The following is a 9028-nucleotide window of genomic DNA, read 5'->3' on the forward strand; positions in this document are numbered from 1 at the left end:
ATTGCTTTTTCTTTTTGTCTTTTCTGTCGGATTTGTGTTTGTGTTTCCTACATGCGGACGCCGGGTGTTCACCCCCACATGTAGAGCAAGAGTGTCTAAATTTGCAGCTCTGCCCCCACGAGCATTCGTCTGACTCAAACTTCCAGCATATGGCTTGTGCCCCTTTGTCCCCCTGGGTTTTGTTGCTGTGCCAGGGCTTGTGCCTATGTGTCGTTTTGAATTTGTCCTGCCTCCCTTTATTGTGACCGCTCCGAAAAGGCTGTTCACCTCTGCCTGCTCAAGCGCTCGCTTCCCTGGCTACCATCATTTTATGTATGTAGCTGGAGACATCCTCCTGGTTCCACTCCATTTCTGGGTGGGCCTGCATTTTCAGCCTAAAGCTTTTATCGTACTCTAGCCAGGCATCTCCTGAAAATTGGCGGTGTGCTTCGTGTATTTTAGATTCATACAACCATAAGTCAGCTGCGCTGCGCGGGAATTTCTCAACTATGACACAGGCCATGATTCTGAAAGCGTCTAGCCAGTTCTCAAAGTTCCTCTCTTTCCTAGCTCTCTTCCTCTCCCTTCTGTCGTCATCTTTTTTGTCGCATACAGTCAGGTCTAGGCCTTCTAGCTGTATTTCTAATAGCGTGAAAATATCTATGAATTCTTTCCTCCAAATGCGCTCCTTTACTGTCAGGGGGATGGCTGTCGCCAAACCTGCTGCCCTAGTTGTCATGGATGGGGCCCCCAGGGATGGTCTTGCGTAAGATTCAGGCGCGCTCCCCATGCTACGTGGTGCCTCTGCTCCTGCTGTTAACGCGCCCCAAGCTGCTGCTGGGTCTCCAGTGGAATGGAGTTCCCTGGCTGTTGCCTGGATATTTGGCTGCCTGACTGTGGGGGCGCTCTCTTCTGCCCCCCCCCTTAGCCCGCATTAGCAATGGCGCAAGCGATTTAAAGCACTCTGTAATAATTGCGCTTATATGCTCACCCTCTGCCGGCGCTCTTGCTAAGCTGGGTCCTGGATTCGGCGCTCCTCCCCGCTCTGCGCTGGTCCCCTTGGTCTTTTGGTCATTTTTCTTGTCGGTTTTCCTTCTGCCTTTTGCCGCTTGCGTGCCTTCTGCGAGGGTTAAGGGGTCCGCTCTGTCAGCGCCATGTCGTCTGTTACTTTTGCAGCTGCTGGGGTTTCCTGGTCTCGATGTTCCTCACTTCTATCCCCCATTTTCGTGCGCAGCCAGTCCTTTCCGCGTTTCAGCGCTTCTGTGCGCATGTGTGCAATCATAGCTTCCAATTCGTCCTGTTGCTCGACCACCTGGTCCTCCTCCATGGTCAAGATTTGTTTATGGGGCGTTGGTATGTCTTGCTGTACTGCAGGCATAATGATGCTGTTGTTTCCTGAGGGGTCGCGTCGCTTTTAAAAAAGCGGTCCCCCACAGGCCGGGTAAGGTTAATGCCCCGAAACACAGAAGCGTTCAAAAAGGCTCTGTTAGCCCTACTCGCTGCGCCCTTAGCAGCGGTCGTGTGTAGGCTTCAAACAACAGGTGTATCTTAATTGGAGCGGGGCCGGGGCAGCCACGCACGTGTGGGGTCCGGCTGGGGGGGTTGCCGATATGTGGCCCAAAAAGGCTCCTGGGCAATCCCCGAGGGGAGAGAGACGGCTAGGTCCAGGCGCTGATACTTTTTTGCTAGCGCCGCTGTTCTGCCTTGGTTGTTCTACAAGCGGTGGCCCGTGGCGAGGCTTCCACGCCCGTGAAAGCGTTCGGCGCTGCCTCTCAGCCCGCAGCACGTGGGTCGACTGAGGCTCCCACGAAGGCAGACGCGTCCGGCGCTGCCTGTAGCCTCGTAGTAGGCGTCAGTCGCTGGCCCCCCTAATACCTTAACAGCCCGGGAACAACGGGGCGGAGCCAGCGACGTGGAAAACGGCACGACCAGCGGCAAGACCGGCGGATAGTTCGGCGCAGACAAGCCGATCCTGCACCGCCCGAGTGAGCGCTTCTGCCCGGCACACGAGCAGCGCTTCCCCCGGAGGTAGGAGGTACCGTCTGCTCGCTCTTTGTTGGGGTGGCGGGCTCTCTTGTGGGTCTGCGATACTCCCTCTGCTGTAGGGTCGCGTCGCTCGAGGAGAGCGATCCCCGTACAGCTCACCAGTTGCAAATAGAGTTATTGTTTTACCCTGTTGGTTCTGGGCACTAGGAGCTTCTGACCGGACCGGAGGTAGGGAGGTAAACAGTCTGCTCGCTCTTTGTTGGTCGCGTCGCTCGGAGGGAGCGGTCCCCGTGCTGGGTCCCCGTGCTGGGTCACGTCGCTTGGGCAGAGCGGTTCCCGTGCAGCTCGCAAACTGGTTGGTTCTTCTAGGCGCTGGAGATTTGTGCACAGCTCTCGGGTCGCGTCGCTCGGAAGGAGCGGTCCCCGTGCTGCCGTTGGTTGGTAGTTCCTTCTTCTTTCCGTCTGTGTTTGTTGTCCCCGTGGTGCCTGCGCTTACGTCCCGGTCCTGTTTGCAGGTTACCCCGGGATGCGCCTTCTTAAGGGCACCTCACCTTGCTCCCCTGGGGTTGGCAACGCTTCGCGATTGGGGGGTTTGAATGTGGCAAACCCCCCCCATTGGTTGCATTCGCTGTAGCTTCCTTCCCCCCCCCCAGCTGGTGCTTGGGGTGGGGGCGCGCTGTGACGCGCTTTATGCCCAACCAGTTAAACCGGTCCCTTCCGGGCCAAGGCGGCTGTTAAGGCGCGGGCCCTTTATGCCCCCTGCGGGGGCGGCCTTTGCACAACCGGATGCCAATGGTGTTTGCACCTAGGTTTGGAATCGCGGATTTGCACACACGCATTCGGTCCCAGGGATTTTCCATGTATATTTTCCTCCAAGCAAAAAAGTACCATTCCATCGCACTGTGGGCTTGCAATATGCAAAGACGTTTTAAGCCCTGGGCATAGCGGGCAATTGCTTAGGGCCATTATCTGCCAAGGGGTCACCTGATAGGAAGAACTTTCTCTCGAATTGACCTCGATCTGGGCTTTTCCCTCTACGACAACCTCTTTCCCTCTTTCGCCTACCTTTACTTCTATGTCTCTCTCTACCCAATGTCATTTCAAGGACAATTTGGGCATCAGATAAAACATATTTCAACTATTTCAGTATGACGCTGTTTCTGACACTTAAACATATAATTCAATATTGTTTGGCATCATGCAGATTTGAATTCGCTGGGAATGGGTAATCAAATTAGAAGTTGTCTTGACCAGGGCGTCACTAAATATATCTTGCCCCTGAAAACCATAACATGCCTCTGTTTGCACCCAATTCTGAGTTGCACCATCCGAAATGGGGAATTAAAAGGTAATTTGTGCATGATTTCACCCGGTTCTGGGGTGTGCCAACCAGGCCTAACTACAGAATTTTGTATCTAGAAAAGCTCTGAAAGTGGTGTAGGATGAGGGCCTCAACCAGGTAGACAACCTTGACATACATTCAATAAAGCACACTTCGGGTTAAACCGGACCCTGCTGATAGATACCAAAATTATAAGGAAGAGTGCAAAATATTGTCATGATGGGAAAACAACTAGATCAGAGGTTCCCAACCTGGGGACCCCTGGGGGCCCGCAAAGCCTTCTCAGGGGGTTTGTGACTACTTAGACAATTACATACTATTAAAAGATTAATAAAGTATATAAATAAAGAAGCTAAATGTAGAATTGAACATTTAAAAACGTACTGTAAATGTGAAGGAATTTGAAATCGGAGGCTAAAAACGTAAATTAATATCCCCAGATTGATTCATGGGAGCAGTGCGGGTGCATCCACCAGAATATAGAATTGAAGATGAGTGGCCTCAATTGAATTTAGAAAAGCCCCAACCTTTCTATTAAAATTAGATTTGTTTTGTTTATACATGTTTGCAAATTAAATAATATGTGTCATCATTTGTGTATTTGCTGAATGTTTTTTTCTGTATTTTTTGTGTGTTGTTTTGCGGTTCAAATCATCGACAGTGCTTAGGCCCGGGTGTCTGGCTTCCTGTAATGACTCGTGGGGGTCCCCGGATTCCAGTAATGATTCAGTGGGGGTCCTCGGGTTCCAGTCATGATTAAGTGGGGGTCCCTAAAATGTAAAAGGTTGGGCACCACTGAACTCAATATTGCTCAACTCTTTCATTTGATTAATAAATGGAGAGTTTTCAAAGACATTCAAAATCTTGAGACATAGTAGAGGAATGCACAGCCAAGGAAAGCATGGACCGAACAGCTTGTACCCAAGTGGCCAGTTCACACTGCTTAGACCTCTTCTCTGCACATGAATGAGAGCTCCCTTTAGCTCCTGACATCAATGCAACTCCAGGACTGAGAGCTCCCTTTAGTTCCTAATATCCCTGCCTTTGGGGAAAAGGTTGTCTTCATTTCCTTAATCCCTTGTTGCGCCTGCAGCTCCTGGTTAAGAGGGATTCTTTTAGTTCACAACACTCTGACAGTCCTTGTGTTGGGAGCTCCATTTAGCTCCTGGCATCCCTGAAGCTCCTGGACAGAGAGCTTCATTAGATCCTGACATCCCTGCACCTCCTCCGCTGAGGGCTCCCTTTAGCTCCTGACAGCCCTGCAGCTCTTGGGCTGAATGCTTGATTTAGCTCCTGGCTTCCCTGAAACTCCGGGATTGAGATCTCCCTTTAGATCAAACCTATCCCTGCAGCTCTGGGGCAGGAAGATCCTTTGAGTTCCTAGTATCCCTATAGAGCATGAGCCAAGGGTTCCTTTACCTCCAGATATCCATGCAACTCCTGAACTGAGACCTCCCTTTAGTTCCTATCATCCCTGCAGCTCTTGGGCTGTGGGATCCCTTTAATTCATTTCATTCCTGTAGCTCCTGAGCAGAGGTACCCTTTAGCTCCTAGCATCCTTGCAGCTTCTGAAATGAGGACTCCCTTTAATTCTTCTATCCTTGCAGATTAGCGTGAGAGGGCCAAATTACGGACAGGAATGACTAAATTACAGAGCAGGGGAAAGCAAATAATGTGGCGTAGTACAATATATTTTGTGTTAGTACTACCTTATTATTTTGGTATTTTTAAACATGCTAACACTTTCTGGGCAAATGCTTCGCTTCATAAGTACCAATTTTACACCCAAATGCAGAACTAAGCAACAAAAAGGAGACTGCTGTACCATTGTACGGCAATACATGTCTCTACGTTTTTAGTAACTTTTGATCCATTTGAGCTAGAAACTTTTTTTTTGCTGAAATCTGCAGATTGTGCAGCAGATGATGGATTATGTGGCAAATGCAGCAATTCCATAATTATGCAGAAAACTATGTGGTAGCAAAATCAAATAATTCAAGTGGCTGTGCTGACAGGTTAGTGTTCACCATTAGTTGTAGCCAGAGCTGGTATTTCTGTGTATTCTTTGACACATATTTATGGGCAACTGCCCTGCTTCAGTATAAAGTAGCAGGTCACCTTAGGGGTGCTGGAAATATTGATTGTATTTCTTCAGGTCAGTACCAGTGAAAGGTACACAGGTGCAACGCAAGGCTCATCACACCATGGGGTTTGCACAAACTATTGAAGAAAAAATAGAGTGTGGACAAAATGTTTGACGGTAAGGTTCCATATGAAGCAAACTTTAACTATATTTAACTGCATATATATGTACCATGACATATACATATACCATATCTTCAAGGTATGTCGATGTGGAAATAAGAATAGTAAACCTATAATTAACTCATTGCACTTACCTTCTCAATATTTTGGTCCGTGATATTTTTGGCACAATATTCTGTCCACACAATATTTGTTTCCTCGATATTCTGTCAGACAAACCACCTGCAGTGATGGGGAAGGGCATGCTGACAGCATCTAAGCTAAAGTTCCCCATTGAATCCCGGGACCTGCAATTTTTGATCATTTTAGTAATTCACAGGTAAAGAAGTGTTCACCATCAGCCTGTGCTGGTATTTCTGGGATTAAAGGACACTTACTTCTGGTTTTTGGTTCCTCTTGCCTGCAGGTAATGCACCCTATGCACCAGTGCTTAATTTGTAAATAAAAACGTGCCAGTGCCCAAAGCCCTCCTTTTGAACAAGCGGCTGCTGCAATTAAATGCGGAATCACGGAATACTGGGGTGGCGTAATCCTGAAGCCATCTCGGGCCTCTTCAATCCATACAAAGCCACTCCCTGTCTGTTCAGCTCACACTAGCAGCTTTCAACTTTCTCCCTTTGTGACGCTTTTTTGTATTTCCCTTATTCCGTCTCTCCCATATGTATCTTTTGCTCGCAGAAAATACCTGAGGCAGAAAAAGAAGCCCCGGCCCTCAAGAATAACCGGAAACAACAAGCACAAATTAAGCACTGCTATGCACTAGGATCCTTCCACTGAAGCCACAGGCAGCTCTCGAGCTCCCTTCAGCTATCAGCTTCCTTGCAGCCTCATGTCACCCTCGTTTCAGCTCCTGACTCTTACTACTCGAGCCGCCACAGCTTCCTACAGGTCATGGGCAGAGGACTAACTGTGGGGCTGGCCCTCAAGGGAGTTCCTGCACTCCCTGCAGCTATTTATCCACCCCCATTTTTGTGCCACTGTAGTGCCTTCTTCCCTGCAGCACCAGACTCTGTGCAGCTCCTGAATTTCACTCTCACTAGCTCTGTCATGTTAAAATCTTGTCTCACGGCTCCCCTTGAGGCGGATGAGTTTCCTTTTCCTGATCTTGTGCCATCACTGCTGATTTTGGCTACCGGACACCTCTTTGCAGAATCTTGTTTCAAGGTTTCCTTCCACTCTTGGCCACACTGCATGTCTTGGACCTTTTGCTCACCTATAGTGCCCCTGCCTTTCCCAGGCATCTTTGTAACTCATGGTTTGAAACTTCTGCTCTCCCTCCAGCTCCTGTGCCCTATGCTCACCTGCCTGACAGAATGCTCAATACAATTTATGCCCAGCACAAGTAGAGCATCTAGTGTTTGCTCCAGTTACCACCTGTAGTATATTTAATCACTGTCAATGCAGGAACACAAGTACCAGAATGCGAGGCCAGAACTAGAACCAATGACACCTGACGTTAAGGACAAATAGAAAATTGGTCTTATTCTGACACCTTCAGCTCTAGGGTCCGTAAAGCTTCTAGTTTCCCTACAAAACGCAGTCCCTCTCAGTGGCCGTAATTTCTGGTATTTAGGATCACTGTAACTATGTGGCAGGTGGACCAGATTATGTGGCAACGTTGATTACATTATGCATCAAGAAAAGGTAAATTATATGGCATAATGTGGCACATTCTGTGGTAGTATTAGTGTATTCTTTTTTCATTTTTATACATGATAACACTGTCTGGGCAAAAGTTTCACCTCATTATTACCAATTTAACAACTAGAGATAACAATAAGCAAAATAAATTTGACCAGTCAATCTTTGCGCTACGGTTCTACTGTGCGGCAACAAGTGTTGCTGTGCTTTTAGTAACTTTTGATCCATTTGAGATAGAAACTATTATTTTGTTACCATATACAGATTATGCAGAGGGTGCTGGATTATGTGGCAAATATGACAAATCCATAATTATGAGGGAAACATAGCGGCTGCAAACATTGCATAGCTCCAGTATTGCTGTTTGTATTTTGTGCACCTTAGTTCAAACAAATATCTGCTTCCAGAAGAAACTGAAAACTGTTTTTCTGTCTGATTTTATCTGTTCTAGGACCTAGGAGCTCACTCTGGGCATTGCATGATATGGAGATGTGGCCACCCTGCAGAGAAGGAGGAGGAAAAACCCGCACAGTTACTCTCTGCCTGAGCCCAGTCACTCTATCCCACGCAGGGACAGGGACCATTGGCTAGCATCAGCTGCAGCCTAACTTTCAGTCCCACTGGGTGCACTGCTTGCCCTGGCATCCCCCTGCTAAACTGGGAGTGAAGGGGAGAGTGAGATGGACAGTTGTTAGGAGAGGGGCAGGAGGATAGACCCTTTGTCCCACCTAGTTAGTGACTGAGATGATGGGCTTAGTGATATTAATACAGTCCATTTACACAATTACAATTTCATGCACAGGCAGATGAAGAAAACAGCAACACAAAAGGATGATGGACCGACTGCTGAAACGTTTCAAACACTCACCCCAGTCACAGATCTGGGTTAAATCCATCGTTTCTTTGCTCACCATGCCACCTCAGTTTGGGCCCTACCATATGCAAATCAGTCTTGACCCTGCTCCTCATGGGAACAAGTGTTTGCATTGTTCAGCACTCCGTCCACATCATTTTGTGTTGCTAAAGTCGCCCTAAATGGCCAAGGTATGCCCAGACATGGGTCCCTTGCTCACTGTGCCACTGGATTCAAGCTAGCCTGGCTGATGAGGGGTGATATCCTGAAAGTGGTCCCAGGATGCTTGTTTCTGGTTCAGGGAGGACCTGGCCTGGCAGTTCGGACTGGACTGTTCCCATGAGGAACAGGGTCAAGACTAATTGCATATGTCCAAACAGGGGTGGCATGGTGAGCAAAAGAGTGATGCATTAAACGCAGATCTGCTACTGGGGATGAGTATTTAAAAAGTTTCAGCACACCGTCCATCATCCTTTTGTGTAGATGAAGAAAACAGCCCAGAATCACACAATTTGAGTGTCAAAGCAGGGATTACAATCCATTCTCCCAGTGTCAAAATCAGTGATTTAGCTACTTGAGGAGTCATGCGACCATAGTCTCAAATTTAGCAAATTAAACTTTTAGTTTGTTTCATTTTTGTTCTGTACACTTCAATGTGTCCTGATACAAGACTAGTGACACTGCTACATACAACAAGCACCAGCAAAGCCAACTACTGTGGTATCTGTATGAGACTGGTTAAGAGTACATCTGTGGAAGGGATGGAGGGAACAATTGCTGGGAATTTACATACTCTAGGAACACATAATTACAAAACTAAACATTTTGAAAAGTTAAGATTATATTTTATGGGAGATAATCTCATGATTTCTGGATTAGTAAATATATTAAATATATAGTTATTGCTAATACCATCTTTCTTCGATTGGCTGTTCAGACTAATAGATTTTAAAGATGGAAGT

Source organism: Pleurodeles waltl, chromosome 8, assembly GCF_031143425.1.
Source record: "Pleurodeles waltl isolate 20211129_DDA chromosome 8, aPleWal1.hap1.20221129, whole genome shotgun sequence".
NCBI classification, from domain to species: domain Eukaryota; kingdom Metazoa; phylum Chordata; class Amphibia; order Caudata; family Salamandridae; genus Pleurodeles; species Pleurodeles waltl.